We start from the raw sequence: 18440 nt of genomic DNA on the forward strand, positions 1-18440 counted from the left end.
CCTCAACGATTGCTATAAGAATATAGCTCAAATATTCTTAATCAACACCATGGAGCCTAATACTGCTTTGTATTCCCCATTTACTTGCAGACCTTCATCAACCTGAACACACAATACCTCCCCTCAGCAAGTCCACGCCTCATCCATTACATTCAATCAACCTTTATCTTCCCTCTACCATTACATTAACATCGAATCAATTGCAAAAAAGGAACGCAGCAATACATTTCCATTCAACTTTCATCAATAGTCTGCGAACCAAGGACCACAGTAACATTCGACCAACTTGGAATGGATGAGCATAAAAGAATCAATCGGAAAAAGGTACACGGGGAACTTGCAGGACAGCAATCGAGACCTTCGACACAAGGAAGTTTGCCTCTGGGTCATGAATACCGAAATAACTGGAGCAATAACGCGATAATCCCGCGGTCGAAGGAAGCGAATTAAACGATCCGCTCGCGGTTGAAGGCATGAAACCGCGTTGTGCTGAGACGGAAATTGGGTCGGAGTCTCCCGGGAATTTCAGATCTTATTACGGAATTGGAGCGGCCTCCAACCGGCTATACCCGAGCCGGTTTTCGAGATTTCCTTGCGCAAATAAAACCGCACCGAATGCATCGGCGTAACACATTGAGGCTAGTTTATTACGTTGCCATGCACGCTGTCACATTTAGATGGCTGAAGATAATTAAACGCGCCATTCGTGGATCGAATGTGCGATTTAAATTTGCTCCAAGCGACAGATCCTCCCGTTGTATAATCCTCTTAGGACTTTAACTTTTAGACTTTTTATGGTTGCAGCGGGTCGTGGATGTATTATATGTTGCGAAGTCTTGGAAGAAATTCGGGTGAACATAAGACGATCGTTTAAATGTTCAGTAATTTTAGTTGAGGTTTCCTGTTTCAGGAAAAATTGTAATCACGATCAACTGTATGAATTATTCAATAATATATGATATAGTAGTAACGTATAACTATCCTTTATGTATAAAATATGTATGTACTCTGTGCTCTAAATGAAGCTCATTTAGCTGATATTATATTATACAAGGTGCTTAGCATAAGAGAATATCCATTCACTGCAAAATATTTAATTTCGTCACATAAAATATGCAACCTTAATTCTTCTTTATATTCACTCGTTACACCCAGCGAACGCTAACAACTTTGTATTCAAAAGCAACATCCAGAAGCTCGGTTGAAATTCGGCAGTCGGATCTGTCAGTAACTCTGCCGAAAAGTTTCAAGGAATGCCGTAACATGAAACGTCTGGAAATCGGGAGACTCAAACGTAATACGTCCTTTTTTTTACTATAGTCGGATGTAGGTATAAATTAGAGTTTGCAAATCATGATAGAAACTCGATCTAGCATAATATTTTAGACAAATTTGACAAAAAATTTTGATCCAAAAAAATCCAAAAAAATTTTGCAGCTCGTGGGATATCGTAGGAGTAATCCGGATTAAGTAAAGTGATTTTATTGAAACGCTACAAAAAAGTGTATCTATACCGCATAAAGAAGTGATACGCAGACACACACTGTGCGCTACAATATTGACTTTTACGAGAACGCACTTTTATACCTCGTGTTATCCTTCGTATATCCAAAGAAGTTCCACCGGAAGCATAAAAACCGATAAGCGTTGCACCATGTCGCGAATATGCCATCTTTCCCTTCCTCTTCCTCGCGATCAAATCATTATTTACACTTGTGATCCTCAGCTGCCACTCGTTCGCCAAGAATATCATTTGAAAATCGAAATTTCAAGAAAAGGGAAAAGGCGTTGGAAATACGCTTCGTATATAAATGTGCGTGTGAATGAACTTTTTGAATCCTAAAAATGGCAAATATTTTGCAATGTCATGGAAAAAATTTATAATTAAAGCTGAATTTCAGGAGTTTATTTGCCGATAGAATACATGTATCTATGTGGAATTTATATGTAAGTAATTTACTTTCAAAAGTACAAGTTATTTAAATAATTTTAAAATCCATTAATCGTCTAATGCTTTCTTGTTTAATTTTTTTAGTGCCGAACAACGATATATCGTTGTTAGCAACACTTGCGAAAAGTGCCAATAACGATACATCATTACGTATGCAATGGCGTCTTACTATTTGCATCGCGAGAGAACTTTATCTCAAAATAAATTTATGAAACGTTATAAATGGTTGAATTTCTCTGCAGAAGCCCTATGTGAGATGTTCCGCAAATTTGAATAATGTTTTTCTCAAACCTTACCAAATTACGTCAAACTGGTTCGATATTCTTCGCTTAGGTATAATTCTTTCGATCGCACTAAAAGGGTTAACTCTAAATGCCATTTCAATCTCAAAAGGTATGAAAAGTGTAGACACTAACTTCTGAGATATGTAAATCTTTCTCATAAATTTTTATTGATAATCAGTTCAATATCATGTTCTTCGAATCTAGAAACTTTCGTTTAACCTACGCAACACCTTTAAAAACTGTAAGATGTTAAAATTGGTTATATTGTAAACCCTGTTCGTTAAATAATATGAATCACATCCCGACATTTATAATAAAAATTTGTTTTTGCAAACAAAGTTATCAAACCCCTTCATATTCTAAAAGTTACGCCTTTTTATAAGATATAAAAATTGGCAAATATTACAGAATTAACGCGACTTCATAAAGTGATTGGAACGAAATGGCGGTTTGCAAAGACAACTAAACGCTTTTATTAAATCTTGAAGGACCGACGAAATGGCGAAAGTTCGCCAGGATGTCAGGCTCGTATTTAACCGAGCCTTGTTTCGAAGGATAAAACCACAGATGGCGGCATACTTTCTCCTTGGGATCGTACGCTATCAATTCGAGCGATCTGCGTCAGAATGAAAGATAACCGTATAGAATCTGTCTGTAAATGCACGAATGTAATATGTAACTGCTATGTGTGTGCCGACCAATGTTAACTTTATCGAGAATTTCTCGATACATATTATCATCGACGTGTAAAGAGGATCTCTTTCTTATTTGTCCTTTCCTTATAATGTCGTACTTTGAGTTTATCCAGTTTTTGATGCATCTATTTTTTATGGTTGAAAATTCCAACGATCAACATCCAGCTGCAGAAGCTATTCGAGAGATCTTTATGGCCTAGGTTGTAGAACTTTCAAGAGGAATTTCTACGACCTATTTGGATTTTGATTCAGCTATAAAAGTTTCAATATTATTGGCTAACATACATATGCGTTGGATCTGTGATGATTTCACGTATATGGAAAATTTTATTGAAAATTGATGCTATATTTTATTCAACTTTTGTACAATAGAAAATGTACAATTACGAAGTGTTCTCTTAAAATTTACTAGTAATATTGACAAAATTGTTTGAATTTGTTTCTGTACAAATATCAATACATCAAGGCTGATCCTTACTCGCTTTGATGTAAATTTCTAATTTTAAATGCTTTCCATATTTAAGCAACGCTTAATCACCCGATTTATCAATCTAGACCAATATGCTACGTACTACAAGAACCTAATTTCTACTTCAGTATTTCAAGTAACAGCATAGATCCTTATACACATTCGCATCTCTCACCTTCACATCTAAAATAATGTATTGTTATTTACCTAAAATAATTCAACACCTTACACCCTTCCCTTCGACCAAGGGATCCTCACATTCTTGCAAAACATCCACATTCCCTTAGCCAGCTGCTCTGGGTGCAACGTCACTTCGATGTTCGACCGTTCGAGCAGCTCACAAAGCTGCGTTTAGTACACACTTAACGGATCTCTTTGCATGCGCCGTTGTTTCATGACCTGCCATTAATTACCAGCAAAAAGTTCCGATCTGAAGGAGGGGAACACTTTTGTCGGACTGTCTCGACTTCCGGTCGATGCAGCCGGCACCTATGGACGCGCACCACGAACCAACCCATACAAGCTGACACTTTGCGCGCGAGGCGCCAGCGAAAGATTAATGACACTTACTTGGGTAACTCGGCTGCTTCTGCATCCCATTAATACATTACCTGGTACACGCTGCCCATCTTTCTCCTTCCTCCCTGTTCTCTTTCGCCTTTCGCGTTTTCGTCCATTGACACCGTTCTTCTCGTCAACATCGTCATCGTCGTTGTCGTGTCGTTCGGAAGAGGTTAGACGATGCTACTCGGGAAAATCGCTCGATCCGCTGTTTCAGTGCTCGTCACCACTTTCCGCGCACATTATATGTACCTCGTAAATTTCATTTATCGAGCAAATCAACGAGCCACGTCGGATCGAATGACACCGTTCTCGACGGCATGCGTCTCTTCACTCACGGTATGTACGAATCACGCTGTTCCCTACCGCTTAATCTTGTTAAATCGACTTATGAATTGCCGGGAGGCTTGCACTCACGAGCATTAGTTTCGAAGGATGTTTGTTATCAGAACAATTTCTATGCAATTCACAGACTGTTTGAGCGAATTTCATAATGGAATACGGTACTTAACATTTATATGCAATAAATGTTTGCGAGAGAACACGGTAGATGTCAGTGAAAGAACGTCTTAGAAAAGAAAATGGCGGAAGAAATTAAAAGATACAGACTATGATATATGACCACGCAGGAAAAATGCGGTAACATTTGGCGGCTTATCTTATGAGATAACATTTCTCACCTAACCCCATTTCCATTCCGTGTATTTCAGTAATCCTCTTACTAACGTCTGTGTGTACTCCATCAAACTATTATACGTATTGAAATATCTATGCAGCAGCCATATTCGACGGTTAATCTTCCGTTGCTCGATCGAGGAACATTAAGAGATGAAATATCACCAGCGGTCGCGCTATGTCCAGTATCGTCTTTCGAACGGGCGAGTAAATACGATATTTCCGTGAAAAGATTAGTCGACATTCGATTGCAACGCACGTATTCGCACTTAATTATACAGATCCAACACTATTATGGTGGGAATAAGATTCTTACTGTTATAAGGTGTGTTTTATAAATCGAACGCTAGTCATAGAGCGCTGCAATCGCACGACAATAAACAGCGTATATGTAGTTGTACACATCTGATATACACAACTTATACTTAACGATTAAAGCACCTTACAGTTTAGCAGATAAATTAAGAAATTTTTGTCGGATCTGTGTATGGGATTGTGATGTAACGGCATCGCGAAATCTTGCCGTATTTGTCTCCGAGGACTAGTTCTGGGAACAATGTGACGATCACGCATCAATTTGCTTGTGCAACCGTTTCAACTAACTGGCTGTACGCCGTGGGGAGAATCGGCAACTAATCCGCCATTGTGTGTCGAGCATGATGCGATTATCGCGTTATACAGTTGCGCTATGGGAGAATACCGAACTGTGAAAGTGTTGTTGGGCCTCGGGTAGAGCCGAAGCCACTACGTGGCTGAAAAAGTCGAATTTCCATCGCTGTAATGTTTGGACGATAAACAAGGTCGAATCTTTCTAAAGACATCAATTTTGACGCTACACGGAGTGCGAAAGAATACAACGTGCAACATGATTAGATTTTTGGTGAGTGTTGAATGCTAATCCCCATTTTTAGCTTTAATTAAGCTTCATTTTTTGAAGTAAATCACACGTTGAAAGCTTATCTTTTTTAAGTGTTGTATGTTACTCGAAATTGTAAATCAAAATACAGTAGTTTGATGTAGATTCTGAAGTAACGGAATTCCGAGAATCGTTTAGGTTAAGAAGAGTGAAAGAACGTTTCCTTAAGGCGTGTTTCTGTACACGTAACGTGCAAAGTGGGACTCTTGTTCTGTGTCAAAATTATATTCTTACGTGCGTGCAGTTGGAAAACAGAGTAACGGTTCGTACGTGTAAGAATGCGGTCTAAGGCTACGAAAAATTTACCTTTAAGGCATGTTTCTAGAAATGTAACGTACAGCTTGGAACGCTCAAAGAATGGAATGCACGTTGTTTCGAATCAAAATCTCGCACTTACATGCAATTGGAAAAGAGGATGGGAATTTATGCGGGTATATTTATACGTCACATATAGCACGTATGAGAATGAGGGCCTAAGCTCTGCAACAGTATCTCGCTGTGCAACTCTGGCGCCGTTTTTCAAAGAAGACCATGACCCCCTGTGGCATTATCGTGTAACACGCATATTATGTTTATCGGTTATCAGATCTAACGACTCTCTCCATGGGGTTATCGAGAATGTGGCGGAACAAAGTTGCAAGCGATATGAATATACTTTAATACTTCTATTTACCAATACTCGTCTATAATTTATAAGTATATAAGTACGTGCCACCATGTTACGAGATAAAATACTTCTGGTAAAATGCTGCGCAAGTAACATTTGAATATGAGTAATCACATTTCTAAGAAATAAATACATACATGTACAAAGATAGAATGCGTCATACGTATTCATAGAGTTAGATAGCAAGGTGCTGTGAGATACTTTTAATCTTAGGTGTGGCTTACGTAATTCCTGTTTTCATTTTGCCATTTATCATGTTTAAACTTCAAATGCAATCCTGAGGAAATGTTGACGATATATTCCAAATATAAGATATTAAAATTTCGATATAAATATCTCGAGAATTTCAGGAATTTTCAAATAAAAAAGTTTAATAAGTCACTACTCCACAGAGATTCTTAACCACACGTTTATCACCCGAGATATCTCTATTCAAATACTGCTGACACAACGGACTTCAGCTCGAAATGAAATTTCGTTTATTTTCTGTTACTCGTGCAACATCCTTCTGCTGTTCGCGGCGTTAGCACGCCATCTTTCATTAGGAGACTTTCTTGGGCGACCATATGCAGCTCTACAGCTTCGATTGGCACCAATTGTCATCGCGTCATCGGTGGATGATGATCGATGAACGACGATCGATGAATTTCCACCGGTGAATTTCTCTACGCTCTCGAAATACCGATATGTACACGCTCTGCTCTCATCCTTTTGCCACGCTCGCGATTCACTGTGCGTCCAAGGTAATTTTATTCGAAAGTTCCGCCGAGCATCGTACTATGGAGGGGTCAGCCAGGATTCTCGTGAATTTCAATGAAACTCGTTAGAAGTGTTCCGCTTCCGCGGTCTCGCTGTTTGGTCCATTTATAGGATCGTTAAGGTATAACGGTCCGCGGTTGGCCATGACGGATGAAATACGCCCGTTGGGTTACGACTTTTGGGAACTTTCAATGATTCTGATAATAAGTGTCGCGGACGATATCCTCGACTCGCGATACTCGTACGTAAAAAGAAAGTTCGACTATCGCCACTGCGGCGGAAAAACGCTCGAGTCTCTTGCGATGATTCTCGAAACTTGTACTAAAATGTTCGCTTCAAAGGCAAGTCATAAATTTTACGGTCTCATTGATATTTCATTTCTTCATTTTCTCGATAGGATAAATTTATTTCAACTCTGAAGGTAATATGTATTTTGATTGACGTAATAGAAAATAATAATATATTTTTTGGAAATTTCTTTTATGAAACTTGAGTTCCATGTTTTCATGTTTGTTAGATTTTTATTATACGATGCCACTCAAGGAATTACCATAGGGAAAAGTTTTTATATGTTTGCAATAACATCGTAGAACCCGTAACATATAATTCTAAAATAACCTATCATATTTCCCTTAAGATACCAATGCGCCACGATATCTTTATTCTCGTTCTTCAGTCAGTCAGAGAAATTTTATTATAATTTATAACCGGAAAACCAAAAGACTATTCGCATGCCGGGAGCTCAACCAACCACTCCTACAATATCAATTTCGCGCAGCAGGTCCTCTGGAGATATAGCTATGTCTAGAGCTTAAAAAACTCATCGAATGGTCTCGGCGTATTTTTCGCTATGTCGGTGCTCGTTCGAAGACCGAAAGACGAGAAAAAAGTGGATCGACCAGGAAATTGAACACGAAAATGCTATCGGTGTCGAATACGCATGGTTTAATGGAAGCCAGTTTCTTTATAGGCATTTTGTTTCATATCAAATACGACTATGTCTACGTACAGAGCTTGCCAGCGGGATGTACATATGTAGTACTTCTCGCTTTGGTTAGGGTTCGTGCTGATCCGGCGCCGTATCGACCAACTAGGCTACAGGAAATTAATAATAGTTATCGTGCGTGTAAACGAGGATTATCGAGCGGACAACCGAGGAATTCGTTGAAGAAAACTAATTCGCAATTACGTATCTTACGTGAAGTTATGTATACATATACACCTCGTGAAACAACTCGTTTACATCGTCGCAAGCCTGTAATCTGCTTGCTTTCTTCGGGAAGGTTTGTTTAATCCGGCACTTAAGGTCTTAATGAGTTTGCCGGTCGGCTACGTGTTCGCGCGTACCGTACGTTTTCGCTGGTACTTTTTCCTCTCACGAGTCGTGGCTGAAGAAACAATTACATCGATCGTGCTGTTTTAGAAAGAGAAAGAGGAAGATCGATAGGATCCTTGCAATTTCCGGAATGCTCTTCGAATAAGGATTTCAAGTATTCGCCATTCAAATGTTCTATCGTGTACGATATAATAGAGGATCCGAGACGTTAATAAGCCAGGTGTATTTACCAGGTACATTGCATAATTCAGGCGCTAACCTCTGTACATTCTCTAACGCGGATGTACAATTTATTATTATTCTCTATTAAAACGTTGTGATTCGTTGCCGGTTACACCCCATACAAATTAGTCAAGTTACTCGAATCCAAATGATACAAAGTTAAATAACTCGTGAACCTGTTATTTTATTTCTCTTGAAATATTCTTTCAAGTTTCGAGCGAGGTTTAAGTTCTCCCTAGTATTTCCAGTTTCGTGCTCGCTCAAATATTGGTTCTCTAAACCAAATCGAGTTTAACCACAGACCATTTCAGATATCCATTTTCCACTAACAATAACTATCCACTTAAAGTGAAATTATCTGAATTCAAACGATTTCAAGTCATGTAACTCCATTTATTCGAACGCAAACTCGAATTTAAGTAACTCGAGTAATCTGAACCACGTTATACACCGACTACGTACAAAGTTTTCCTCTTACTTTTCTCTCTTTCTTTAGATCGAGAAGGATCACAGCGCTCGTTAGATAAAGTATTCTCGCGGCGTTTATCGCGAATATCGAGTGACACGACCGGGGTGAAATCAATTCTCCCTTTCGCGAGACACCTCCGTGCAAGAGCAAGAAACGAACCTGGGAGAGAGCGTGATTTGTTCCGCGGGAATCGATTCGGCATCTCTGTCGTGCGATTTTTACGCTGATATACAATACACGTTCCGATCACAGCGCATATTTCCCCAGTGCCTGCAGGGCTTCGAGCCAGCGATAGTTGTCGACAAAGTTCTCTCTATTCCCCCTCTTTCATCCTTTTGTCCTGCTCTTTTCCTATTTCTTTCCTTTTCCCCACTTGAAATCCCTTTCTTTCATCCCTCTGTTTCCGTTCGCTTTTCTTTTCCTCGTTCCTTCTCTTTTTCTCTTCTCTTTCCCTCCCCACCCCCATCGTTTGTTCCCCTTTAGTCCTCTTCTAAATTTCCTTGCTTTTTTCTTGCTCTCTACCTTCCCTTCTCGCACATTTCTTCGTCACTTTTCGTACCTCTTTCCAACTTTCCTTAGCGATTTATATATCTCTCCCCTCTGTCTTTTCCTGCTTCTATCGCAACACTCTTTTGTACATACACAGTCTTCCTCGTAACATTCTAACTTCCAAACATTGTTCACCTTTCGGCGATTCTCGGATACGACGCCGCGCGCACCTGCACCCCCTATTTCCGCGTCGACAGCCTGCAAAACTGCAATCCATGTAACTTTCGCGTCGTACGTTCGAAATTGCTATTTACGATGATGCTTTCGATTATTCTCGCATATATGCGTCTAGAAGATCGATAACGAAACTAATTAGAATAATGTTTTGAAAATATTTCCGTGCTAGATTCTATGTATATAGTTGATATAAATGTCAAAAAAGAAATATTGCATAAATTTTATGTCTAACTTTTTTCTCCTTAGCATTCGATCTCTTGGTACGCTGCTATTGTACTAATAATAATCGGAACGAAACGTGGGAATATAAAATGAACGAGTCTCTCCATGTTATTCTCGACATAAAGTCATTTGCGTAGCGTAAGCAGGTCTCGATTAAGATTAAGCAATCCGCTATCAAGCTGGGTATTCTTAGAACATTAATAAATCTCTTTTATTACGAACAAACTTGCTTACACGAGCGTTTGATCATCCTTCATTCAGATTCATTTGCATCGTACAATAAATGGAAAATTACCGATCCTCATTGAAAATTTCCCGTATTCACTCGAACAGAATAGTAACACGTGCTCTTCATCACCTAGAAGCTAACTGTTCTCGCATTCTACCAGCCTGATTTTATATTCATCCTGTTACAAGTGTTAAATCGCCACGTAGGTTGTAACATCATGCGGAGCAATAAAGTTACTTCATCTGGCGATTAATTACTCGGCGCACTATAATTTAGTTCTATGCATTATAGCCAAGCTAAGCAATATACCAAGCGCCGAGCAGTATAAATAATGCAAGAAATTTTATAACTCTACAACCCAAACGACAAGTTGAACAAAAAACGAATACGCTAATTGTAAGATGTTTACCAAACCTGTAGCACTACGTTTCCATAAATTCCTTGAATTTCTAACGGGAAGTATATATAACGAATTTATTAACTTTAGCGAAGAATAATATCGTGTAAATATTATCTTCTAACAAACACTAACGAGGTTCATACACTCCTCGTCAAAAAGATAACCCAGGTTACACACTAAACCTCATAAGATATTTAATTATTTTCAACGAACCGCATATCCTGAGCTCATAATGTTTTGATATTAAACGTTACAGACGAAAAACTTTGCACGCGTCATTGAGAAATTAAAGATAACACACCTGGCTTATCCTTTTGACGAGGAATGTATGTGTTTGAGCTAGGAACAGTTTATTCCAAAACGATCATTTTCCTCACTGAAAATACAAATCCATTCACTGTTATTCCTATACAGGGTGTTTCGAAGTTACTTATGAAAACAAAAGCTTTATATGGTATTTTACTGCTTGATGGATGAACCCTTTAGGCATGCTATAGAAATGTATCATAAACACGAAACTTTATTGAATTATTCGTATAGGGAAAGTAATTATGAAATAGAATTATCCATAAAATTTCCATATCTGAAAATCAATTCAAATCTTAGTATCGCCCATTGATGGCAGTCATATAAAGGATTAATACTATTCTATCTCTGCCAACTTCTGTTAACCAATAGCACAGAACCACAGACGATTTTGAAAGAGCCAGTAGAACAATTTAAACTCGAGTCTAGAGAAAGGAAACAGCCGTGGTAGCTGAAAGGTTCGCGTGACCATGAAAGTACAGCTCTTAAACAAAGTAGTTTCTCGAAACGGCCGCTTTCGTTTTTCGTTTTTCGTATACGCACCGGTGTTTACTATCCTCGACAGCTTTCGCGCCTGGCTCCCGCAGGAAAGAAACCGTCGATGGAGACCGACTTAGCGTTATTTACGTTGTTCCCTCGCATGAAAACCGCCGCTCTTGATGTCCTTCTAACTATAGTAATCAACCGCGTGGTTAGCCCTCACCAACAGCCAGTAAACCGTCCCGTTTTTACCTTAATTATTATCGTTCACCGGAGTCGCACGACCGAGGGATCGACGTTTCTCGCGCCATTACAGAACGTCGCGCGTATTCCCTGAAATTCCATATTCCCGTTCTCCCGTTCGCATTTATCGTGCATTCAATTTCTGAAACGACGAGAAGTCGATGGCTTGAACACGACTCCAGATCCGCGGATAAAACGAATTGAATCGCTTGTAACGACGTCCCTACGAGGATAACGATCGAACGGAACACGAAAATGAGGCTTTATTCGTCGATGTAAGTTTTCTTCGATCGTTCGAAGCGGGATAAAGCCAGGTGAGAAGGGTGGAAAAATGAGAATATTTATAGAGTCGATAAGCGCGGGGGGAGGGGGAGGGGAGAGGGAGACGACGTATTACGTGTAGCATAAAAAGAGAAATGTAATTAACATTGAATATAATGAGCGTGTAATGGAATTAAAAATAGCACACACGAAGGGGCTCGAGATGGGAAGTAATGAATGTTGTCAGCGCTATAACCCCCCTATCGGTTAGCATATAAATACTTCCATAATGGCTTCTTATTATGTAGTAAAGAGGTAAGAAAATAATGGGGTGGGGTTACTAAACTGCATACTGAACGGACGTGCTACGATATATAGGTCGTATTTGACATGCGAACATTAATGTACTTTTTTTACGATAAAAACAAAGAATCATAAATGACTATACCATCGTGTAAAACGAGGTACGCGTAAAATACTTCGCTCTAACAAATTCATAAGTACACGAGACAGATCGAAAGGAAACTTCGAACCAAATGAAAATTAACGTTTCAATTAACGAAAACCACGGAAGCTATGTTCCGAATCGCGTCGATTCGATCGCGTTGGTCTCAAATGGTCCGCCAGGAATATATCATTTAAGCAGAAAGATATTACTGCGACTAACACGTGGATGATATAGCGAGGGCGCATGAATTTCCATTGAATACAGGAAATGAAATACACACTGTACACCGTGTACCATCTATCAGAAACGGATTTCGAGCATTTGCTACGGCGTCTGCGAAGAATTTTACGAATTCATAGAATTTCACGCTTCCTCCTCTCTTTCTTCGGCTGACCGGAAAACTCTTCACCGCGAGACGCGAATATTAAACGAGTAGAGTCACGTCGCGGGAATGGGATCATGGAAAAACGCTGACAAGGTGGTCGTGAGTACCGTTCGTTAAGAATAGATCCTCATAATCGCTGACGAACCGTCCGGTTATACATCATCGTTCGGATGATCGAGTGAGCCTGTACTCACCATGTGCTCTTCGCTTTTCCTGTGACTACGAGTCGTTGGTATTGATGTAGGGTTGCTAATTCTTACCTGTAAGCAGAGAAAGAAAAGTGTAATTAGCAAATTGATTTGTTGCGGAAAGCGTGAAATATTGCTATATGTAAGATGAAAATAGCTACGTTGAAAAGCTTGTTTTGTTAATTCAATGAATATTAATTACGTTTATAACATGAAAAATACATGGGAAGATATTAAGGTCTAGCTTTAATATTTTTTATATTTAATATTAGCTTATACGAAGGTAGTAACGTTGAACGATTTATCTTATTAATTCAATGAATATGTATAAACTGAATTCGTAATTCAATGGTAAAATGTTAAAGTTTATTTTGTTATATTAACTCGGAGAGTTTTCTTTAACATACTTAATCTTAAACCCTATTCTTCGTATGCATATTTTGTACAAGCACACGTGTAGTTTTTTGGACTTGCTTTAAAACACTAGTTAGCATAATCTACTAAACAAGGAATAAACTACAGTGAAATATTTCTACATCAAGAAGCAAAATGTTTCCAAGCAAAGTGCTTCGTGATATTAAGTGCGACCTTAATATGTTAAACTAAAAACTTGTAATATTAACACGGCTTGATAAAATATTTGTTTCGACATATTAAACGTTGAAACACGAAACGATGATTTTGCTGAACGGCATATTGAATCTCAACACTCTAACATGACTTGAATTCAGTACAAATTTAAAATAACTTCATCGTTAGATAACGCATATAATATCCCAGGTACGTACGATAGAAAATTACATTTTCCTTTGTTTTATATTTAATTAAATTTCCACCAAGATATAAGATATAAAATCAAGATAACGTTTTTCTTTCCCTTGGTCTTATTGAAAGAGCCGCTCACTGCTAGATAAGAGCGAAAATTCTTGTTAAGCGAGAAAACGATTTTCTCAGGCGGCGTTTAACAGGTTCGAGGAGCCAATGAAGTTTACCAGTCATTATCCACTTTGCGAAGACCTTCTCGGAATACAATAATTACCGGCTCGTAGCAGGGCATGCGTGCATCGACGCCAGATTAGACTATTTTAATGCATGCCTGCGGGCCTTTCTCCGTATTATTACACCACGTGACCCCTGTGTATCAACGCGCTATTATGTGTGATCTGTCCATAAGTCACCGACAGGTTAATGGTGTACTTCCGCGCGTGACTCGCCGAGCGAACAGCGAAGCGGAAAAAACTACTTGCATTAGATTGGATCGACTGGTTGCACGCGCGTACGCGCGAGTTGATCGCTAAAAGCACACGTGGTGTCTCGCTAACGAACAACTTGCGAAACGAGATTCTAAAAATAGTCGACTTTGTTAATCATTAATCCAATCATATTTATGTACACACTTTATCAATTGATCGTTTTTGAAGAAACTTTCCACTACTTTTCTCGAATTGTGGCGTATTTTAAATTAAGTGTAACGTTGATGTGAACATCCACAAAGTGACACGTATAGGTAAATCATATATGTATTTACATTCATAGGTGCTATTAAGAATGCTATTAAGAACTTAATTGCAATAAAACTTTGAAGTTCCAATCTTGCATTCGCTAGGCCACATACTCAACACACATCTTTAATTCCCAAATGATTTCAAGTCCCAAATTATCAATATCAAACACCATGTGCTCGTCGCGGTACAACGAACATAAGGAAAACATAAGGACTAGTTGGAGGTCCAAGACCAGACAACTTCACCAGGGGTTGAATTGAGCTCTGTAACGCGCCTCAGGAACGTCTACGGGACGCAGATGAGAAGTAGCGTTAATAATAATAATAATAACGGGGAGGGTGCGAGAAGCTCGTTCTCGAAGAGCGCGCCAGCCGGTTCGACACTCTTGCCTCGGTACACAAGAGATTGAACCCGGAGACGTTGGGGTTGGTTGGTGCAGCCTTTATGCGGATATTGGTGCGCCAGGGCAATTTAGGAAGATAATGCCCGGCGATCAAGCCCACCCTTTCTTCCCTACGAAAAACCAGCGCCACGCCAGACTTGTCCGTTCTTTTCTTCTTTTTTTATTCCTTTCTCTGTCGTGCCTTTCTCTTGGTTCGAGCTAGCCTCTCCTACTTACGTCGGTGCTTCTCTCGCCCTCGAGCTAGCGAGAGAATGGAAAGGACGTTATTGATGACGCGCCTACAGGCCACGGGAAGAGAACGTCTTAAAGAGGTGTGCCAGGTGAAGAGGAGAACTCGATGGGACTCACTGGGGCTGACCGAAAGAACGCGAGAACGGCCCTCTCTCGTTTTCGCGGCGTGAAAAATTCCGTCGCCCTTTTCATCACGGAGTTGGCTGAGGCTTAATCACGACGCCCCGACGCACAAAGGACACGTGGCGAACGCTTTGTTTATCGGATCGATCGAAAGTAGTCTCAGAGGCGGCCTACCCGCGGACCATTTCGTTTAATGATTCATTCAACGACTAACGAAGCGATAATGCGGGATATCGCACCCTCCAAGGGGACGCGAGGGATCTTGATGGGCAGTCGCCAGGCGAATTTTACGGTTATGCTCGGGATTCAAAATTAATTGACTGCGTGGGGTCTGTTGGAACACTGCGGGGATGCTGGAATAGCTTTGAAGAAACTTCTTTTATTATTTTAACGTGGTTAATATGTATCTGTGGTTAGCAGGATGGAGTTGGGTTAAAGGATGATTCTGTGATATTTAAATAGAATTTGTTATCACTTTTTTCTTAATAACTAATAAATTATTTAATAATTGTTTGATAATCGTTGTTACAAGTGTTTCGTATTCCGATATTTTGTGATGAAAATTTATTAAATCGATTTTTACGACAGAAAGCATAACGTTCTAATACGTATCATGTCGCGGTTAAACTAGTCTTCTATAACCGAAAAATAAATAAAAACGTGGATTCGTTCTATTAGTGGGATTTTATCATAACGTTCATCGATATTTGCAGCCTCTCTTTCATGCCTTTGTGTCACTTCGATACGAACGAAGAGATAAACGTCATGCCAGCAACTATCATCGGTATACTAGGTTGTTGCGATGCAGTTTTACGTTAACACAATTGACCCATCGAAACTCGGCAACGCACACGCAGTGCCAGAAAATAACGCGAAATGGAACTGCAAAACGAGAAGTTGAATCGCAACAACGCGATAAGCGTGCAACTACAATGTCAACGTGTGACGTATCGCGCAACGTTGATAAACGGGAATAAAAACGGGTACGATTGCGGCCCGCTTAAAGGTTCATTTTTCTTGGTAACGTCGCGTTCGACGCTCGTGTGTGGTGCACGCGTTTAATACACAGAGTTGTCGACGCGCACGTTTGAATTATTCCCGCAGATAAAAACGTCGGTATACGTGAAAATTATTGATCACGCGCCCTCCTCGCGCGCCGTTTGCGTGCAATTTCCAAGGGAAAACTCGTACACGGGGAACCGACATCGAACGCTGCATTAAATAAGGATACGGTAACGGGTTCGCTGGAACAGACGCAATATTGGCCTGATCGTTGTTCGAAGATATTCATTTTTTTTTATGAAATTTTACGCGAACAAACTTTTCGCGAAGAAATTCTACAGAAGCAGTATCGAAAAAGTAGACAAGACAAATGAAAAAGAATGAAAGATAGAGGGAAAAATTGGAAAAAAATGGTATGGAAGAAAGAATTGAAAGAAGGAAAAAGAAAGGGAAGAATAAGGAAAAAAGAGAAGAAAGAAATAAAGAAAAATACACATTATAGACTTCTATTTTCTAATCTGTCTACCTAAAAGTTAAAAGCTAGCTAAAAGTTAATCCCAAGGACTAGTTTAATGTTTTTTCGTGACCAATTTTTTTTCCACTTCGATTTTACAATTTTATGAAATTTAAATAAATATGGAAAATTATTTCCGAATCCTTAATGAGTGGAAGCATTTCCAACTTCATTATACGATGATTAATGAAATTAATTACGATCAATAATTGCTATAAACATATTTTTTGCTCGTGTCTGCTCATAAGCGAAAGATCATAAATTTTGTATAATTGAGTCACGTTCAAGGTGTCAAGAAACGAAAAGCGTTTCGAGGAAGCGCGAGAAAGTCGCTCTTCGCATTTTATCCCCGTTCTGGTGAATCGTACTTATACCAGAAATATGGAAGCTATTAATAATTCGGAAACCATATTTTGATTTATTACTTTGATAAATGAATTACAACTCGGTCGGACCTTTCGGCCATGTATTATTCAACGGAGACTGATGAAGAAAAGGATAACAAAATAAGGTGGAGAATGATGTACCATGAAGAAAGTAGCATCGTGATCGCACGGTTTCTGACAAAATTGACATTTACGCGGTCTGTGTAGCTATTAAAAACTTCGGAGAAAGTATAAAGGAAAGATAAAAGAATATCTTAACCAAGATGTTTGAGCAAAGCCCTGTTCTCGGATCGATAGATGCTTCTCTGATAAAAGACTTAATCGATTTTACCTCGAGATTAGACAACACAAACATTTACAGAGCAGATCTCTTCTTGGTGACAAACGAGGTACAATTGTGGTTTCTAGGATTTTTAAAAGGAAGTTGTTAAAAATATTGTCAAAGTGTTAAGTCTACGCTGAGTAGTTAATAGTTTTCTAAATTGTAGTCCTTCTTAGACCAGTTTCATGTTTGAAATCTTGCAAAGCTTATTGGAATTCATTTTGTGAAAATATTACGATTAAATGATTGCTACACATATAAGTGATAGTAGCTTGCTATAAGAAAATTAATGGAATATCTACAAGTTGAAATCGGCTCTTAGCTATTGATAATAAAATTGAACGCAATATAAGTTATGCTCGAGAGAAATTAATGTTTCCCTTGGAGAATCAACAAAGTCGATAATAAATGAAACGAGATTCTCAACTTTCTGAATTATAATTTGTCCTGCTTAAACGGCTTGGTCTCAGAAATGACATTCAGAGAATGATAAGAAGTTTGGCTCTACTCGGAAGCTATAATTGCGACTCTTGATTATTAAAAAATCAGAACGCTGTACAGTGGGAGTGGCACGAATGTAGAAGCGAAACGAAAAATAATTTTTAACTGTAATTTCCGATAACATATAATAAAAGCACTGTGAAATGATACTCGACGATTGAACGAACCCTTTCGCAAATTTTTTCAATAATAAAGTATAACGACACAGAGACATGAAAAAATACGCGAATAAAAATAATAGAACTATAGAAATTATTTTATTCGTTCAATTTGGGATCATCTGTTGATACGAAAACTATACAAGCATTCTGCGCATATTTCACGAAGAAACGATAGATCACGGTTGCACAATCGTTGACCAGCGGTTGTTACGGCAAGCAGCGAGTTTCTCTCGTAGGAACAATCGCAGGAACGATCCGCGCGATGTTCCAGAAGGTGGAGGGAGCGGTAAAGAGCGGGGCAAATAAAGAAAGAAGGCCGAGCAATGGTTCCTCTCCCCTTATTTATCATACATGTAGCCGGTACAGCCAGCATATACGCTTATTTCCGTGTAGCAATCGC

General features: G+C 39.1%; 1 protein-coding gene and 1 long non-coding RNA gene across 9 annotated transcripts in view; one reads left to right on the top strand and one right to left on the bottom strand.

Moving 5' to 3' along the window:
• kug (FAT atypical cadherin kugelei) overlaps positions 1 to 18440 on the bottom strand; it is a 500026-nt gene that overhangs the window by 150078 nt on the left and 331508 nt on the right. The window contains exon 1 of one of the 7 annotated variants that reach the window (XM_076627858.1): positions 12899 to 12962. The exons of the other annotated variants lie outside the window; for them this stretch is intronic. The gene's annotated coding sequence lies outside the window, so the exon portion shown is untranslated. Of the gene's footprint in view, positions 1 to 12898; positions 12963 to 18440 lie in introns of those variants that run through there. 7 annotated transcript variants of the gene reach the window in all.
• The window catches only part of LOC143305150 (uncharacterized), a 107704-nt gene continuing 94265 nt past the window's right edge, over positions 5002 to 18440 (top strand). For both annotated transcript variants that reach the window (XR_013061868.1, XR_013061867.1), the window contains exon 1: positions 5002 to 5515. This is a non-coding gene — a long non-coding RNA (uncharacterized LOC143305150). The remainder of the gene's footprint in view (positions 5516 to 18440) is intronic.

The sequence above is a fragment of the Bombus vancouverensis genome, chromosome 2, assembly GCF_051014615.1.
Source record: "Bombus vancouverensis nearcticus chromosome 2, iyBomVanc1_principal, whole genome shotgun sequence".
NCBI lineage: Eukaryota > Metazoa > Arthropoda > Insecta > Hymenoptera > Apidae > Bombus > Bombus vancouverensis.